This window comes from Heteronotia binoei, chromosome 8 (assembly GCF_032191835.1).
Source record: "Heteronotia binoei isolate CCM8104 ecotype False Entrance Well chromosome 8, APGP_CSIRO_Hbin_v1, whole genome shotgun sequence".
Lineage (NCBI taxonomy): Eukaryota > Metazoa > Chordata > Lepidosauria > Squamata > Gekkonidae > Heteronotia > Heteronotia binoei.
The window spans coordinates 48,721,972-48,741,313 of NC_083230.1; positions in this window are offsets into that span (position 1 = coordinate 48,721,972).

The window sequence follows — 19,342 nt, forward strand, 5'->3', positions numbered from 1 at the left end:
AATGGTCATCGTTTCCATGAAATATATACCTTCTTTCATTTTTATTTTTGGAAAATATTTCCCTGCTTCCTTTTTCACCTATGGAGGAAGTCTTCACCTGGTGGATAAGGGCTCCAGAGCAAGACTCCTTTTGCCAGAGTGAGGTTCCTTACTTAGCAGAAGAGAATAATGGATTCCAACACATAATTTGTACCAGAATTAAAGAAACCAATGATAGCATGATTGTATCCTCCATCCAATGCCCTGTGAACAGGATAAGATCAACCCACAATGCTACTGGTCTCTTTGTTGCACTTGTGCAACTGGCGAGTGCATTGTACTAATACAAGATAGCCACGATGTACATAAGGTACTGGCTTTCACATACAAAGCCCTTCATGGCCTTGGATCCTCATGTCTGCAGGACAACATCATCTCCTATAGTTCACCATGACAGCTTTGCTCATCTGAGCAGGGCCTTCTATGGGTGCTGCAAATGGGAAAGATTAAAAAAAAACTGCCCATATTTGTGCATTCTCTTTTGTAGCCCCCACATTGTGGAATGGCCTGTCTGAAAAGGTCAAAAAGGCTCCCACACCTCTATGTAAAACAGAATTGCTCAGGAGACCATATTTAGAATGGTAATAGAGTTATATTGCAATGGAATGGTTCGAGAAGGTGCTTTTTCTAAAGGGAATGAGATCGTGGACTATACCACTGTGTACAGTATATTTTATCTGTTTACGGTATGTATTATCCTGGTTTCACTGTAATGTTTTGTACCTATATAATACCAGTTTCTGCACTGTTTAAGACGGGTATCAAAGATGCGGCCCAGGGGCCGAATCAGGCCCTCAGATTGCTTTTATCAGGCCCCTGAGCAACTGGCTTTTGTCTACTTCTTCTCCCTCTCTCTTGCTTCTTTCTGCATCACAGCTTGCTTTAAAAGGCTTCCTCAATCGCACAGGAGCTACAGAGCAAAACCTCAGTTTTCTCCGTTGCTTGAGGCTCCTCCCCCTTCTGGTCCCCTGGGGAAGGAAGGGAAAGAGCCAGAGCTTCCTTTGCCCAGTTCCCTGGATCCCCTGGGAGAAATGCAAAGAAAGTACCTTTAAGACCAACAAGTGCTAATGTTTTAAGCATGTTTTATTTTAAGATGGGGTGTTTTTTGTCATGTTTGTCTGTGTCCTTTAAAAAGTTTATATCTCTGCCACCTAATCTTAAATAGGTACACATATGGCCCAGCCCGACATGGCCCAGCCCGGCCTGGCAAGGTCTCATTTATATCAGATCTGGCCCTCATAACAAATGAGTTTGACACCCCTGGTTTAAGATATCCTGTCTAATACTTCATTTTTTGTTTCCAATTTCTGTAATCTTAGTCCCATTGCAATGCTTTTAGATGTTTCATCTGCATCAATTTACACTGTGTAATCCACCTTGAGTCTCAGTGAGAAAAAAACAAAGTAAAGAAATAAAAAATGTATCAAGAACCTCAGTTTTGCAGCTGCAGTGATCCACCACACATGTGGGGAGGTAGCAAAAATTAAGGGGAGTGGTCAGAGTTGCCAGCCTCCAGGTGGGGCCTAGAGATCTCTCGCTTTCTCAACTTATCTCCAGAGCTGGCAGAGATCAGCTCACCTGGAGACAATAACTGCTTTCAAGGGTGGACTCTATGGCATTGTACACTGCTGAGTCCCCTCCCCTCCTTAAATCCCACCCTCCCCCAGCTCCACCTTCAAAGTCTCCAGGTTTTTTCCAACACAGACCTGGCAACCCTAGGCTGTTGCCATGGCAGACCTACTGAAGAAAGGGAAGGCAACACATGATCAAAACCAGCCAACACAACCTCATATACCAGGTAGGCAGGTATCAAAACCTATCTGTGCTCATTGTCCATCCAAGCTGTCATTTTCCCATAATCAGTTATGGGGAAGCAGGTTAATGGCTTCTTGAGGTTTATTGTGGCAATCAACAGGATATTGGCAGATGTACTGGTGTCATCTATCAGGGCCAGCATTTTGATTTCTCTAGCAGTTTCTCACAGGCTGTGGCATCCTATGTCTTGTGGTGAAAAGAGAGGAACCTTAAGACTGAGGAATGGCAGGACAGCTGCAGAGGAGAGGGAGATAAAGCAGGTCTCCCAAGGTATGAGGGAAGAAGAAGATATGCTATCTGAACTGCCTTCTCAGGAGTAAATTGCTCCTCAGGAATGAGCCAAGAGAGTCAGGAAGTAGATGAAGCTGGGAGGAAGAAGAAAAAAGGCCAAAGCAAAGGGAAGTGGGATAGAGGGATTTCTAATGATATTGTCAGGAACTTTAGAAACAAGGTAGATGCCAAGGTGTGGGATTTATATAGTTAGAGGTAACCAGGCTGTACCTAGGGCATGGGAGAAGGCATTCCTGGCTGTGAAAATGAGCCTTTCTATCCCATTCAGAATGTTGTAAAGAAGGAACTCAGGACAAGGGTACAATGCATATTGTAATCATCTTGATTATAGCAGAGGGGAAATGTTTGGGGGCAAAAAATTAGCATTTGTAGTAAGAAAAGAATCTTATGTCTCTATTCAGCCCTGAGGGGGTCCATTGTTCTAAACTTGTGAATGAACTCAAGTTCAGCAGTTCTTTGGAGGAGCAATTTTTCCTGCCCTGAGACCATCCTTGTTTTGTGAGCTCCTAGAACTCCTATCTGATAGACGACATAAGGGCTGATTTTTTCCCTTGGATTGACTTACTGCTTAGCCCCCTGTATTTCTACACTGGTGCTGGACTCTCCATTGGATCCAAGAATCAGTCATTATAAATCTCTCTTTCAATCTCAATTTCTCTTTCTTGCCTTGTTTCCCCAATTCTCTCTCTCTCTGGTCGTTTTCGCACTCACCTCCAGCCGGCGCGACCCCCCTCTTCACCGCGCAGGATCTGCGCGGATTTCGCACTAAATGCCGCGGAGCAGCCTTTTGCGCCGGAAATTCCCGGCGCAAAAGCCGCTCAAACGCCAAACTGCTTTTTGGCGATTTACGTTTGAGCGGCTTTTGCGACGGGAGTTTCCAGCGCAAAAGGCTGCTCCACGGCATTTAGTGTGAAATCCGCGCAGATCCTGCGCGGTGAAGAGGGGGGTCGCGCCAGCTGGAGGTGAGTGCGAAAACGACCTCTCTGTTCCTCCACGCAAGTGCTTCAAATCAATCTTGCAACCAGATAGCTAACTCTATGCTTTATGCTTTCTTCTAGGAATAAGGCTGTTGTGGAGTTGAATAAAAGAAGTTCTAGAAAGAGACTCCAGGTGAGTGCCCCCTCACCCTTGCTGTCTTCCCACCCACCCAAATGAAGGCATTTACTACCCCCCCCCCCATCCTAAGGGGAGCTGATCTCTGCCATCTGGAGAGCAGTCGTAATTCTGAGTGATCTCCAGCCCTCACCTGGAAATTGGCAACAGTTGTTCCCCAAAAGGAATTGGCTGGTTTAGAGGGTGGAGTGTATGGCATCGTATCTGTCTGAGGTCCCACCCCTCCTCAAACCCCACCCTCTCCAGGCTCCACCTCCTAAAGCTCAAGGAATTTCCTAACCTGGAGTTGGCAACCTTATCTCCTTCCCTTTATCCATCCCTCTGACTTCAGCTTTCCATCTCCTCCCCCCTCCCTGCCGCATCTGCATAGGAAAAGGATAGTCTTTCTCCACAGTGGGGAGGACCAAAGCAGCTTACAACATTCTCTCCCCCCCCCCCTTTTGATCTGTATAACAATCCTGTGAGGTAGGATTGTTATACAGCTGAAAATTTGTGACTGGTTCGACATTACCCAATCAGCTTCCACAGCAATAACCTGGGCCTGACAGACCCTGCTCTGAAACCCTAACTCCTATGCCCTCCTCAAACTCCACCACAGAATCTCCAGGAATTTCCCACCAACCTGGAACTAGCAGCCCTAGTCAGGACTGGCCCCAATTAGTTCTGCCTCAGAGGCCTTTAGTGATACTTTTCAGACCAACACTCTCTTTCTGATAATGTTGTTGGTCTTAAGCACAGGACTTTGATCTCTCTCTGACCAATTTTGCGCTAGGTCTTGTGCTAGGTGGAGAGCCCTTTTGCTCCCAGAGCTTTTCTCCATCTTTGCACAAGCTGCCATGGAGCTGCGAGTTGGCGTGCCATTTTCCCACAGCAAGCTTGTAAGAGGATCTTGCTTGCCACCAGAAAGTGGCATGCCAACTTGCAGCTCTGCGGCAGCTTGTGTGAAAATGGAGAGAAGCACTGGGAGCAAAAGGGCTCTCCACCCGGAACAAGCCCTGGTGCAAAATTGGTGTCTGTCTCTCGCTTTCTCTCCCTGTCTCTCTCTCTGTTTCTGGTCTGCTGTTAGAGGACGTCATTTCACCCAGTCTCTGTCTGTTTTCCTTCCAGGGGAGGAGAGGGAGGAGTCCTCAGCCAATCAAGGAAATGCTTTCTCTGGCTCTTTCCCTCCTCCTCCCTCCCTCAGCCAATCGAGGGAAGGGTTTCTTTCTCTCCTCTGCGAAGCAGTGCAACAGGCAGCTTAGCCAATGGGAGAGTAGGGAGAGCCAGAAACTGCCAGAACCAATGTTGATTGCCTTTTACTGACAGAATCAGCATTGTTGGCTAGCAACAGCCACGCAGGTGAGAGAGAGGAGCGAACTCAAGCAATGGCATGCAAGTACTCTTGAATGATGGTTTGACAGGCCAAAGGTTGAGAGCGCACCCCCAACCAATGGGAGAGCTCTGTTTTACCAAGATGAAAGGGGTTTTATATCTAGAGCACCATTTTCCAATGGCAGGGTCATGACCCAGCACCAGGCCATGCAGGTCTCAATGCCGGGTTGCAAGGGCTCCTGTTAACGTCCCTCCTGGCCGGTGGAAGTCAGGGGACCCAGCTGCACTTGCACGGGGGCCTCCAGACTTCCCCCTGGCTGGCAGAAGTCAGGGGTCTCAGCCACACTTGCACGGGGGCCTCCGGACTTCTCCTGGCTGGTGGAGGTCAGGGGACTCAGCTGGGCTTGCATGGTGAGGGTCAGCTGCATGGCGAGAGTCAGCAGTTTTAAAGGTGAGTTACTCTCATCCTGTTTCTTTCTGTTTTTCTTTTCCTCTATTTTCTCTTTATTTATTTCTTTTGTCCTTCCTTTCTTTCACTCCTTCCCTCCCTTTTCCATCCTTCCTATTTCCTTTCTCTTTCTTTTTTCCTTTTTCCTATCTATTTGTTTCCAGCTCTCTCCCCCCTTTCATTAATTCATTCTATCTTGCTGTCAGTCAGTCTTTCTTTTACCCTATCTATTTGCTTTATTTCCTACTCCCCCACTCTTTCTTTCTTTCTTTCTTTCTTTCTTTCTTTCTTTCTTTCTTTCTTTCTTTCTTTCTTTCTTTCTTTCTTTCTTTCTTTCTTTCTTTCTTTTTCCCTGTTTGCTTTATTTCCCACTCCCCCTCTCTTTCTCTCTTTCTGTCAGTCAGTCTTTTCTCCTGTCTGTCTTTCCTCCTTTCCTTCCTTCCTCCCTCCCTTCCTTCTTTCCTCCCTCCCTCCCTCCCTTCCTCCCTCCCTCCCTTCCTTCCTTCCTTCCTTCCTTCCTTCCTTCCTTCCTTCCTTCCTTCCTTCCTTCCTTCCTTGCCATTGCTAATCTGAGTAGACTGGGGGGGAGCTTGAAATGCCCTGCCATTTCATGTTTTCCCAGGCTGCCATTTCATATTTTCCCAGGCTGAGAGCAATTTATATTTTTAGTTTTCTGCTGTGTGATCCTTGTGCTTTTTCTTGATGTTTTATTTTTAAAATTACATTGCAAAATCCCACTATTCTCCTACCTTTCCTAAACAAAATATTGCAAGAGTTTTTAGCATGTTTGTACATCATTTCCTGTCTCCTGGCTCCATCCCCAAAGTCTCCTGACTCCACCCCAAATTTTAATAGGCCACGAAAGAGGAGTGTAAACATAACCATGCCAAAGGGGGGCGAAAGTTTGGGAAACCCTGATTTAGAGGATGTTTTTTTCTATTGCATTTACCTTAAAGGAAGATGACCATAAATGTTAATGATCCCCCTCAAAAAAGTTTTTAAAGAAGTTATACATCTAGTCAAAAGATCCTTATTGACAGAGTTTGAATTGTCACTTCAATTGGTGTTTTAAGGTTTTGGGGTCTTGTGAAGTGGAATATTTTGCTTTGGCATGTTGCCAAACCTTACCCCTTCTTCAGCTCCTTTTTTACTCTCCTGATTGGTTCTCCTCTTTCAAATGTTCTAGTAGTCTATCTTTGCTCTTCTTCCAGATTTAAATCAAGGTAATATAAACAATATTGCTACATATGATGGCCAATGTAAAGCACTTCCTCGTGGTTACCTCTCTGCAGTGAACAACTTTTCTATATTTTCTTCATACCACTTCAGATTTTTTTTAATAATGATCTACACTGTTGTATAAAGAGAAATGGTAATCTGATCCATATAATGATACACCATTCATATAGGGCACAGTGGTTTTTTAAACAGCCTGTAAAGGCAGCTATAACCATTGACATCTGTAAAGGACAGCACTACACTACACAAATCACACATACCCATTCTGCTCAGCAGTAGCAATTGGGGAGTGCGCTAGATGCCATCATTGTCCCACTTCAAAGCCTGCTTTGCATTCACAGCCTGACATCTTCAGTCCTTTTACTAGACTTCTTACCAAAAGCTATTTATTTCCAGATATGAGAGAAGTCAGAATATGCCTGGAAAGGAAAAGGCAAAATACAATAATTGATACCTTTTGTTGCACAGAAAATTAACAAGCCTTCTACAGAATATTAGCAGAGCTGTGAATAGTCCTAGCAAACGCATGGCCTTTACAGCTTAAAGTGTGATCTTTACCATCATCTGATGAACTCTGAGTGCACTATTCACCAAACATATCCCAAGGAATACATGGGTTTTTCCAGTGAGCCCTCTGAGACTGTTTCAGGTCAGAAACATGGCACAGGACAAAGCTGAATCCCCTTCTTCATATGTGTAATAATTCTAATCCTAATCAGGCACCTCGTGCAAGGAAACTGTGGAGAACTCATAACTCATGTTTGACTGTTAACACTAGGAGTGATTCCTCACCAGCATTTGCTCCACCCCTGCTCTTCTCCCTGCTCTGGCTCAAGTGATGGATTCCCCACTAGTTGCTCCACGGGCTCTTACATCGCGGCTTCTTTCTATTACTGTCACAGCAACAGGATGCTGGTTTTTTGGAGTTCCAGTTGCCACAATGGGAATTGGAAGTAGCCCTGAAGCAAGAGGCGCTGTGGAGTGACTGATGGGGAATCAATAGCTTGTACCAATGCAAGGAGAGGACTCCAGGCCTATCCTATGTACTCTGTAATGTGTGAAACTGAAGGACCACCTCCTTCCATATGTCCCTGTGTGGCAACTATCCCACAATTCAGGGTGGTTCATCTGGCATCAACTAGAGTCTGGGTCTTTTCCATTGTGGCTCCAGCTCTGTGGCATGTGCTTCTGGTGAAGATCTGTGGAGATCTTAAGGAGGTGTTGCATGGTCTGCCTGTTTGCCAGGGCTTTTGAGTGAGTCTGAATTGGCAGGCATCTTTTAACAGAGGAGGAGAGATTTGGGATTTGTTATTTTGCTTTTGCTTTTAAACTGAAAATGTTTTTAATTATTACTTTAAGTCACCTTGAAGCCAACTTTGATAAATAAATATGAAATATATAAATCTGCAATGACAAAAAGTATCTGAACAGGATTCCTAGAATTTTCAGGCCCTCTCCCACTGTTCGTGTGCACATGTGAAAAGCACTTAGTGCCCAATTTCTGAATTAACTGTGTCCATACAGCAATGTTAATGTACAATCTTGATCCTGCAGCCTGCAGCGTAGCTGCTAGGCTGCTTGGATCTGTTTGCCCACCGGGGGGGGGAAGGGACAGAGTTCGCCCGTTTGGGCGCACTTTGCTGGGGGCGGGGTTTAGCCGTGTTATCGGCTAGCTCCTCGTTCCTTCTCAGTCCCTCAGCGATCGGCCCTCCCACCCGCCCTGTCTGTTATGTAGGCATTGTTGGTTGCCTCATTTGAGGAGCCGGGTAGGAATTTTTTACGCCCCGGTTGATTGGCTGGTGCTGGGGTGTGTTTTTCGCCTACCCTGCATAGCAGTGCAGTGGATTGAGGAATTGGCTTGGGGAAGGTGCCTTTAAATAGGTGGTCACTTTAGTTGGCAGGTTTTAGGGGTTTAGGACACTGCGGCTAGGGGAGGACTGTGAAGCATCCCCCTTTTGGGGAATTTTGGGGTCTGGCATGATCGACCTTGGGGTTTGGAGACCCGGGTTTGGAGAATGCAGACTGTCCAGGAGGCTCGGCTAGAGGGTGCCTTTCTGCCGAGACGTGCGTCTGGGTTTGGGCCCTCTGGTGCGGGCCTCCCTGCTGGGCCTGCCTGGAGGGAGCTGAGTCGCTCAGCTCCGGCTGGGGGGCTGGGTCCCTCGCCCGTTAATGGCAGGGGAGCGGTCGCGGTGACCCCTAGCCCTGGCCAGGCCGCTGGTGGGGTGCCCTTGCTGTTCATGTTGTGAGTTAATAAAGTGGCCCAATTTTATTCCAATGCATTGTGTCCGTCTCTTTATTCCGACCTTGGTGGGCAATCATATTTCAACTTTCCTTTGCTTTCTATTACACTTGTGCTATCTATTCTCATGGCCAGGAAAAGTGATTTAGTGCTCAGTTATTGGTCTCACCATCCACCCATCTCTCCATCATCATCATTGTCGTCATCATTGTTGTCATTGTTGTCGTCATCATCATCTATTTGATTTAATTGATCGCCCCATTCCACCCCATCATAGATGTTTATCCATGATAAACAGCATAAGTTACACAGTACAAGATCCAGAGGTAAAGAGTCTAAAGCAGGGGCGTCAAACATGCAGCCTGTGGGTTAGATCCTGCCCCCACTGGGCTCAGATCTGGCCCTCTAACAACTCCCTTCTGCTTTCTTTTCCAGGACTGCTGCTGCAACCGCACCATAGCTTGCTTTCCCCCCAGCTCCCTCAGTAGTTCTTTGCTTCCTGTTTCCTGCTTTTTGCCCCCTCACACACACATTTTCAAGATTGAATTTCTCCATTCCTATCTGGATTTTATTTTCTTTCAAAAGGACCCTATAGGGAATTAGAACAATTGGATTGGTCTTCATATTTTGGAGACTGGAGTGAATTCAGATGCCAAATGATAGCAGCACACATTGGTAAGAAAACAAGATCTCAATTCAGTCCAGGAGGATACTTTGTCTTGAGCTTCATTATCAATTGCAATTTAGCAGTCTCTCTTTCTAATCTTCTGTTGAAATTCCTTTGTAAAAGCACAGCTACTCTTAGGTCAGCAACTGAATGTTGTGATTTCTAATGTCAGACTAAGTCCATTTATTCTTTGCATCCTCCTGGACAGAATTGAGACCTAGGTTTCCTGTCTCATTACCAGTGCAGGTATTTCTGTACCTACTATCCCTCTCTATATAGCACCTAATCCAATCATGCCTGCTATTGTCATTCACCTGTATTGCCATTTAGCATCTGAAACCACCTTTATAAAGTTTATATCTCTGATACTTTGTCTTACATTTTATGGCACACATGGCCCGGCCCAACAAAGTGACAGATCAGATCTGGCCTTTTTAACAAATGAGTTTGACACTTCTGGTCTACTAAAGTGTAGATGCAAACAGAAAGCTGCACTGAAATTGCAGTTTTACAGTGGACACAATTGCCATGGCTCTGTCATAATTAGTAAGGACACCATACCATTTTATAGGTCTCAGTGGAAGCGGCTGTTTGTTGTGCAGCACAAAACAAAGGTAAAGGTAGTCCCCTGTGCAAGAACCGAGTTGTTACTGACCCATGGGGTAATGTCCCATCAGGACGTTTTCATGGCAGACTTTTTTACAGCGTAGTTTGCCATTGCCTTCCCTAGTCATCTACACTTACCCCCAGCAAGCTGGGTACTCATTTTACCGACCTCAGAAGGTGAGAAGGCTGAGTCAACATTGAGCCAGCTACCTGAATCCCTGGGATCAAACTCAGATTGTGAGCAGAGCTTGGACTGCAGCACTGCCACTTACCACTCTGCACCATGGGGCTCTTTGCAATACAAAATACAATAGTACAAAACTGGTACAGAATGACAGACTCCATTCAAAATTCTACAGAAAGTACTTGAATGGAGGGGGAAAGATTGCTTTGCACAGCCATTCTGCATCAAGAGTTTCTTACTATGTGTCTCTAGTGCTAAGGGCTTTTGATAGGATTCTCAGACTAACTAACTGTCACTCACAGCAATGATGACTAATCAAGTTGTTTAAAAAAGAAAAGCCCAACCCAGCATGCAAACTAAGACTTCCCATCTATGAATAGGTGAGAAATGCAGTCACTGGTCAATCCAACCACCACTGACATTTTAGAGGAAACCAAACCTGGTAAAGAATTTCCAGCCCCTCTTTGGATTTTAGAGGCAGCACAAACCCAGCAAACTGTAACTGCTCTATGTTTCAGATTTCTGCAGTCAACCATAAATGTCGCAGCAGACATCTGATCATTTGTATACCTAAATGTGTAAATGAAGCAGCAGGATTGCCCCACTTCTATAATATTGAAACAGAGTTCCATGCTTGTGTGAGTTTACATTTGTAGGCTCTTCCATATGATTAGAAAACCTGCCCAAATACAAACAACCAGATTTTGGGCAAGTCAAAGCTGACTTGATTTTGCTTACTACAAGAAAGGGCTTAATTTTCACAAAGCTGGTTTAGGCAGAGTTCAGATAGTTGTGTCAATGAACTAGTCTACAATAGATGTGCTTTGAACAAGCTGAGTCTGTAGTGTAGTCAAGTGCCTCTGCACACTTTGGTGTACTACAGGAGTCTTTGTATGTACAAGCTTTTCTATCATACTGCCCTTCTATCAAAGAGAATGGCAAAACTTTCAAAGGATACACAGACTCCCCACAATAAATAACCAAATCTATTTGGGACCAACACATCAATGTCATGCTTTGCATAGAAGTAGACAGGATAGCAAAACCAACCAAGAATCCTGAAGCATCTTAAAGAATAACAAGCTGTATTTGGTCTAAGCTTTCAAAGGCAAAGCCCCACTTCATCAACCTTTTCAAGCTTTTGGATGTGAATAAGGGTGATTCAGTAGATATTTTCTAGTTAAACTTCCAAAAGGCTTTTGACACGCTACTTTACTCATTACTAAGCTTAGTGGTCATAGGATATGAAGACAGGAACTCTTATGGATTAAAAATTGGTTTAACAGAAAGCAGAATAGGAATAAATTAACAGTTCTCACAATGGAGGGAAGTGAATAGTGGGGTTCTACAAGGATTGGTATTTAATTTGTTCATAAATTACCTGGAACTGAGGGCAGTGTAGTAGCCAAATTTTCAAATTTTGTGAAATTATTCAGGAAGACAACTGCTGCTCTAGTATTTTCCTTCCCTCCTCCACAGCCTTGCAATGAACCACCATTAGATGTGCGTTGCTGCACATCTAACCTACTAACCTGCTCTCCTCTCCTACATTCATTTGTCCTCTGCCTTCAGGCAGTAAAGCAAGCACCAGCACTCTTATATCAGTCCTCAGGGAGAGGGACAGGCAGGAGCTGGGAAGGAGCCTGTTTCAAGCACAGCAGGAAACCTGGTATAGGCAGGGGGCAAGAAGGTTGCCCCATGGTGTAGCTTTTGATCTGTGGTGTGGGAAACAGCTCACCAGCATTGCATTACTTTCACTGATTTGTACTTTTTAGCCATGTTAGGTTTCTCTTTTGACAAAGAAAGGAGAGATACGAAGACAAGAAATACACAACTTCTAGGTAAAATATAAACATATAAAGCAAAGCCTAATACTTTATAAATATAGATCATTAATTTGAGACAATAATGTATTCCACATTTTCAGCAAGAGCTGAAAAAGCAAGAGATTTCTCTTAGGATTCTCTTAAGCTTCCAGCTCCTGGGCCAAAGTGCAGAACAAATAGCGAAAATAATCCATTATTCCAAATTATACATAAATGAAAAGCAGAAATCACAATTGGTGCCATTTCCATTGACGCAACACTCTGCAGTTTCACATTGGTGAAAAGTTTCCCTTGTAATTAAAGGGTTTGGTTGCTAGCAGATTAATACTGTACCATTTCGCAGCTTATTACTGTCACCTTCCATATCACCTGGAAATAATGGTTTCTGATTCCCTAGAATGTTACGCAGAAAAAAAATTATGCTTTCTTAACAGGCACATTTAGAAAGAGTGAGTTGGTTATCTGTTTGTGGTTAGGCATTAAAATTTTTTATGACAAATGGAAATCTGTCTCTTGCTTTTTTTCTTTCAGAAGTACAGGAAAAGAGGAAATCATTCGCATTTCATAGTGTAACAACACTTGTGCAGTTAGATGTAACTTTCAACCTTGAGGTTCCATGATTTACAAAATGGAAAGGAAAAGAGAAAGAAAAAAAGCCCACTGTGCTTACCGATCTGAGCTTTTCCTGGAGAGCCAGTTTGGTGTAGTGGTTAAGTGTGCGGACTCTTATCTGGGAGAACCGGGTTTGATTCCCCACTCCTCCACTTGCACCTGCTAGCATGGCCTTGGTTCAGCCATAGCTCTGGCAGAGGTTGTCCTTGAAAGGGCAGCTGCTGTGAGAGTCCTCTCCAGCCCCACCCACCTCACAGGGTGTCTGTTGTGGGGAGGAAGGTAAAGGAGATTGTGAGCCGCTCTGAGACTCTTCAGAGTGGAGGACGGGATATAAATCCAATATCATCTTCTTCTTCTTCTTCCACCAGTGACAACGGAGACCCCATTCAGTTTTCTGCCTCACACACTGTGATGCTCCACCATGACTTAGTCAGAAATGCAGCTGGTTTCATTATTTTCTGAGGATGCCTCCTCTTACTATCACCACTGCTTCATGAAAAATAAAAGGACAAGATAAATAATTAACTATTACCTCTTACTAATATCTGTTATTTGTGATACTTTTCAAAATAAATAAGAAAAGGAAATTAATATGAATAGAGAGCTAAAAGGGTGGTGAAAGCTTCTAAACATTAGGCAGCAATATTTAACTATTTGAATATAGACAAATAATCATTTTCTCTGTGTGTTTTTTTTTATAATAGCAGTGCCATTCAATTCACTCACGTTGTCTTCACCCTGCATAGAAAATAAAAAGTTTGGGAACAAGCCAGTCCTTCTCCTGATCTCTCTCCTCAAATGCATAGAGATGTGCATGGATAAAGGAATTGCCAATGGGGGGGAGGGAGAGGTTCCTCAATCTGCCCCACATACTGTTGTGTGGGTGCATTGCCTGCACGAAAGAGAGGAACTATTTTATCTCCCTAATGCTAAACATTTTTTAATGCCAAATTAGTTCATAGAAAACTATAGGGCAGGGTTTCCCAAACTTTTTTTTCCCATGGCCCAGCTATTTTTACACTTCTCCTTTGTGGCCCACTAAAATTTGGGGGTGGAGCCAGGAGACGTTGGGGGTGGAGCCAGGAGACAGGAATTATTTCATTTCCTGTAGTGTCAAGGACCAAGTGATGTCACTTCCGGGGCACACTGAACCAAAATTCCACCTTTCCTTGTGATGTCACTTCCAGGGCACTCCCCCAAACTTGCCTTTTCTTCAGAAGTAAATTCATTTTCAAAAAAATCTCTCTGAAACTCATGCTGAGCCATAATGGGGGTGGATGGTCCTCTCTTTTCACCCCCACATCTGCATGCACCTATCTGTGCATTCTTCTCCAGTTTGCAAGCACGCCTAATACCCATGTTCAATTGCCTGCACCACCTACACATCCTTTCCTCAACAGCAGCAGCCGGTGTATGCAGTTGGGAGTGCTGTTGCCATTGCCATCAGGAATGCCAGCACTGTGTACCACCCACACTGAGCCCTGGCAGCTGCTCTGCCTCAAAATATGCTGACACATTTAGTAGGCTCTTCCTTCAGCTGCTACTACTGGAACCCTGCCTCAAGCTACAACCAAGCTTGCTTGATTTCAAGAATATCTTTTGACAGTTATTTTTCATACTTTTCTTTGGCTGAAACACAGGGAAATTGCTGTGAAAAGTAGCAGAGAATTGTACTGCAATTAATGAATTAATTTCAAGTTATATGAAGTTCATACAAGCTTTTCTGCAGTTATCTCAAAAAGGATATTTATGCAGCTTTTTACTGGCTGTGTTTTCCATGCCTTTAAAAGCAACCTGTTGTGCAGATATTTAGCCAGTAAACTTCTTTCATCCGGGAGCAGGGCATCGCTGAGCAATGGCGGACGCATCTCAGTGAAGCTCCTCAACCTTCTCGGCTAAACCTGGGCCTTATAGCTAACTCGCAGGCTTTGTTCCAGATCCCAGATGGGAAAAACTTTTAAAACCAAAGTGAAGGCTAAAGAAACAACGAAAATAAAAGTGAAAGCTACCGTAGATGCATCACCATCAGTAAGACACTTTTTCTCTCCCAACTCTTCCCCGGAGCAGGAAAAATCTTCCCCCACGACAGACTCTAACATGGCCCCAGAGCAGAATTTGCCTAGCAGAGACCAATTGAATAATGAGGAAGCCCCAATTTGTAAAAAAGACTTGTTGCAGTTAAAGAAAGATATCCACATTTACTTTAAAGAAACTGTAGAAAGCTTACTTGCACCAGTCAACAAAAAGGTGGAAGAAATAGCGAATGATTTAGAAACGACAGCTAAAATAGCAGAGCGTACAGCGGAAGCCTCATTAGCTCTACAATCTGATCTAAAACATCTGAAAGCCAAAGAATCTCTATTAAACACTAGAATAATAGCCCTGGAAAATCGCTGGAGGGCACTTAATTTAAAATTCAGAGGGATCAAAGACGGAGCGGAAGAGAATATGGACTTGGCATTGTTCGTGTCTAAATGGCTGGCCAGGATATTTACACAAGAAAGCAGCACGGCCCCGGCTATTGCTAGGGCAATGCGCTTGGGACCCTTAGTGTCGGCAAGAAACAGAAGACCAAGGGATATTTTAGTACAATTTATATATCCCAAAACAAGAGATAAAATCCTCCAAGAGGCTAGAAGGCAAGGAACACTGAATTTTGAGGGGCAAAAAGTGTTAATCTTGCTTGATCTGCCAGCTGAAACACTGGAGAAAAGGAAGAAACTGAAATTCTTTGCTACTAAGCTTTATAATGAAAATATAAGATTTAGATGGAGCCCAATATCTGACATTTTAGTGTATAAAGGGGGCACATTATTCAAGGCATCAGACGTTGAAACGGGGAAATTGCTTCTGGACAACCTCAACATAAAACTGTCAAACAGAGAGGAGGAGGATTTGCACGCCTTTTTGCCAACGGTAGAAGACCAGCAAGCCTCTGCAACGGTTTGAACTTATGCCCTATAGGAACTTCATTGGAACTACAAAGGAACGTACTTTGGAAGAGTATGCAGAGTGACTAGAAAGACTGTATATAAGACTGCTCTAAAGAAATTGGCAACTACCCTCTGAACTGAGTATGAATATTTAGCAAAGACAAATTTATGAAGGACTTCCTGCAGTTTAGATTTATTATAGTGGCTTTAAAGGGATTTAGTTTTTTATTATGAGAATGAATAAGATAACAGAATAGGGGTAAGAGTTGTGATTAATGAATTATTGTCAATAGGGTTTACCACTTAAAAGATGCATTGATTGTTACAGAATGAATTTTTATTAATTTGATTTAACACCCTTAATAAGAGTTGTTTGCTACATAAACTCTATAGAGGTTGAATGAAATACTTTTACATAATGAATTTTGGTTAAGAGGTTGAATGAAATATTTTTCTTTTTAAGTGTAATTTATAGATGATAAGCAATCTAGAAGACATAGTGATCACATGATGAATTTTTGTTAAGAGGGTGAATAAAATATTTTTCTTTTTAATTGTAATTTTAGATGACAGGTAAACCAGAAGACATATGGACTATTTCTGAAAGTGCACTTAAGATTAAGTCATGTGAGAGTTAATTTTACTTAATAAATTTAAGGGGGGGAGGGAGGAGGGGGTAAAGGAAAAGTGTTCCAAAGAGGGAAACTTTGCTAAAATAATCTGTCACTTTAAACTAATATTGTTATATGAAACTTCTTGATGATAAATGAAATTTCCTTTTTTATTTCTAATATTAGGTGACAGATAAACTGGAAGACAGTTGGATTTCCTTGTAGAATACTTGTTGAACTAAGCAATGAATTTACTTTGTTTAATAATTCATAGGGGGGGAGAGGGAGTGTAAGAAAACCTGGTTAAAACTGGTGTTAATGAATTATGTTTATGGTTTTTGGGGACACAATTTTGAATGTAGGGATAAAAAGTATTTTAAAAGTATAGTCACTCTGCTCACTAATGGTTAGTTATAATGTAATAATACACATATGTTAAGGTCTAATAGGTTGAAATAACTCTTGAATTGAAAGCCTAGAAGTTACTTTTGATAGCATATTTAGAAGCTTGCTTTAAAATGTATGAAAGGGAGGGAAGGAGCAGTTTGTTATATTTTTTACATTTACTGAAGTGTGTTTAGCCTCCCTTGCTTAATAGGAAGGTTTCTGGTTAGGGAGAGAGTTTGGTGACTCCCTATTGGTGGTACGGTGGTAAGAGGTTGGAACCTTAGCTCCTGTTAGGGCTTTAGTGTTGTGTTTTTAAGTGTCAGATCTGTTTGCTTTTTCTTGTTCTTGTCTTTTAATTTAGTTTTCTATTCACATAACATCCAGTCAACAGATACTTTAACGTAGAAGAAAATCTCAGAGATTAATACACTGTACGTTACTTTATTCTAGGTCTAAGAATCAGTTGAAGGGAAAAACAACGATGTCTCAGCAATACAAAATTATTACTTGGAATTGTAAAGGCCTCAATAATCACATCAAACGTAGACGAATTATTAATTTATTGTACAAGGAACATGCTAATCTCTATCTACAGGAAACTCACCAAAAATCTAAACTTACGCAATTTATGAAGTCTTCCTGGTTCTCTCAAACCTTCCAAGCCAAAGGAACATCTAAGTCAAGGGATGTGGCGATACTAATCTCAAAGAATACACCATTTCAATGCCAGCAAATCGAAGCAGATCTCTCTGGAAGATATCTGTTTGTGCAAGGTGAGCTAAATGGTACCCAGGTAACCTTAGCATCAATTTATGCACCTAATCTGGCCCAATTTGAGTTTATTAAAAACACATTAGAAGTGCTGAATGATTTCAAAAAGGGGGAAGTAATAATTGGAGGTGATTTTAATTTAATTTCAGATCCATTCTATGATAAAATTCACAAAAAAAGAAACCCCACTGGCTTGATGATGAAGCCGACCACTCTGCAAAAAGTCCTAGACTATAATAACCTGGTAGATGTGTGGCACACACTAAACCCTGGCTCTAGAGAGTATACTTTTTACTCTTCAGTGCATGGCACTTATTCAAGGATTGATTTTATTTTAGTCTCAAAGTCTTATATGAATAAATTTTTAAATGCCTCCATTGGGTTGAGAAACATCTCTGACCATGCTTGGGTCCCTTGTGATCTCTCTCCACAAGACTCAGATGACAAGGGGCCCCGTTGGTCATTAAATAAACTACTGCTAATTAATTCAACAAATTAAGGACTACTTCTCATTCAATGCAACGTGTGGAGTTTCCCAGGAGTATGTCTGGGATGCTTTTAAAGCAGTTTTAAGGGGTAAACTTTCTATTGCATCCAAATGTAAAAAAAAAAAGACAACAAACAATTCTGGATTTACAATCTAGTATTTCTTTATTAGATAAAAAGCACATAAAATATGGAGGCAAGAAGACGCTCAGAAAACTAGATCTGGAAAGGAAAAAATTAGAACTAATTGAAACATCTACAATTCAAAAAGAACTACTATACTTAAAACAAAAATATATTACCAGAACTTCCAGGTCACTTAAACTCTTGAGAAACAAAATTTCACAACAGAAAACAAACTCATTGATTCACGCTATTAAAACATCTGCTGGTCGGATTGTTTCCAAATCAAAAGACATCACCGAAACTTTCCTTCAGTTTTATAAAAAATTGTATACTATATTTAACCGCAATCCTAAAGAGATTGTGGAATATTTAAATTCTATTAGTTTTAATAAGTTAATGTCAAAGGACCATTCCTCTTTTTTAGACAAACCAATTAAATTAACAGAGCTGAGAGTGGCACTGGCAAAAATTAAAAACAACAAGGCGGTGGGAAGAGACGGCTTCCCGATAGAATTCTACAAGCATTTTAAAGACCAAATTGAAGAACATCTTCTTAACACTTGTAATAATGTAATGACGTACAGTAAATTACCTAACTCATGGAAAGAGGTGAGAGTTATTGTATTACACAAAGAAGGGAAAGATAAATTGAGTCCCTCCTCCTACCGCCCAATATCAATATTAAATCATGATTTTAAAATTTTCTCAACAATTTTGGCGGAAAGGTTGAATAAAATAATAGCAAACTACATTAGCAATGATCAATCTGGTTTTATGCCAGGGCGATCTATAACTGATAATATTCGCAGAACTCTCAACGTTATACACTACTGTAGGATATCCAAAATTCCCTCGCTGATTCTCTCCCTGGATGCCAAAAAAGTGTTCGACAAATTAGAAATCCCCTTTTTGAAATCTGTTTTAAGTTTTATGCAATTTGGTCCTAATTTTGTTTGCTCAATTAATGCTATTTATGACTCACCAAATGCACAGATTGATATTAACCATTTTCGTTCAGATACTTTAATTCTAAGCAGAGGCACCCGTCAAGGTTGCCCACTGTCACCGATTTTATTTGCACTGTCTCTTGAACCACTAGCTCACGCCATCAGGGAAAACCCAGAAATAGAGGGCATTTCACTGAAAGGTAAGACACACAAGATCAGCTTGTTTGCTGATGATACGTTATTCTACCTCAGCAACCCTATGGTTTCTCTACAACATCTGAAGAAGGTTATTGATTTATTCAGCGCACACTCCGGCTTTACAGTTAATTTCCTGAAATCAGAAATCTATCCTATGGGGTAACTTCCTCTTTAAAACTAGATATTCTGAGGAATTTCAACTACAAATGGGTAGAAAAATCTTGGAGATATTTGGGGATTAATTTTCCAGTGAACCTTAAGGATTTATTTCAGGCAAATTACTCCCCAGCTATTCTTTCAATTAAAAATTCAATAGAGGAATGGTCAAAATGCAACTTTTCAATTTTAGAAAAAGTGGACCTTTTGAAGTCCTGTTTATTTCCTAAACTACTTTTTTATTTCAAAATTTGCCTATTTCAATAGGCAAATTGGAGTTTAAGAAATGGCAAAAAAATTTTAGACTTTTTATGGAACTCCAAACAACATAGAGCTT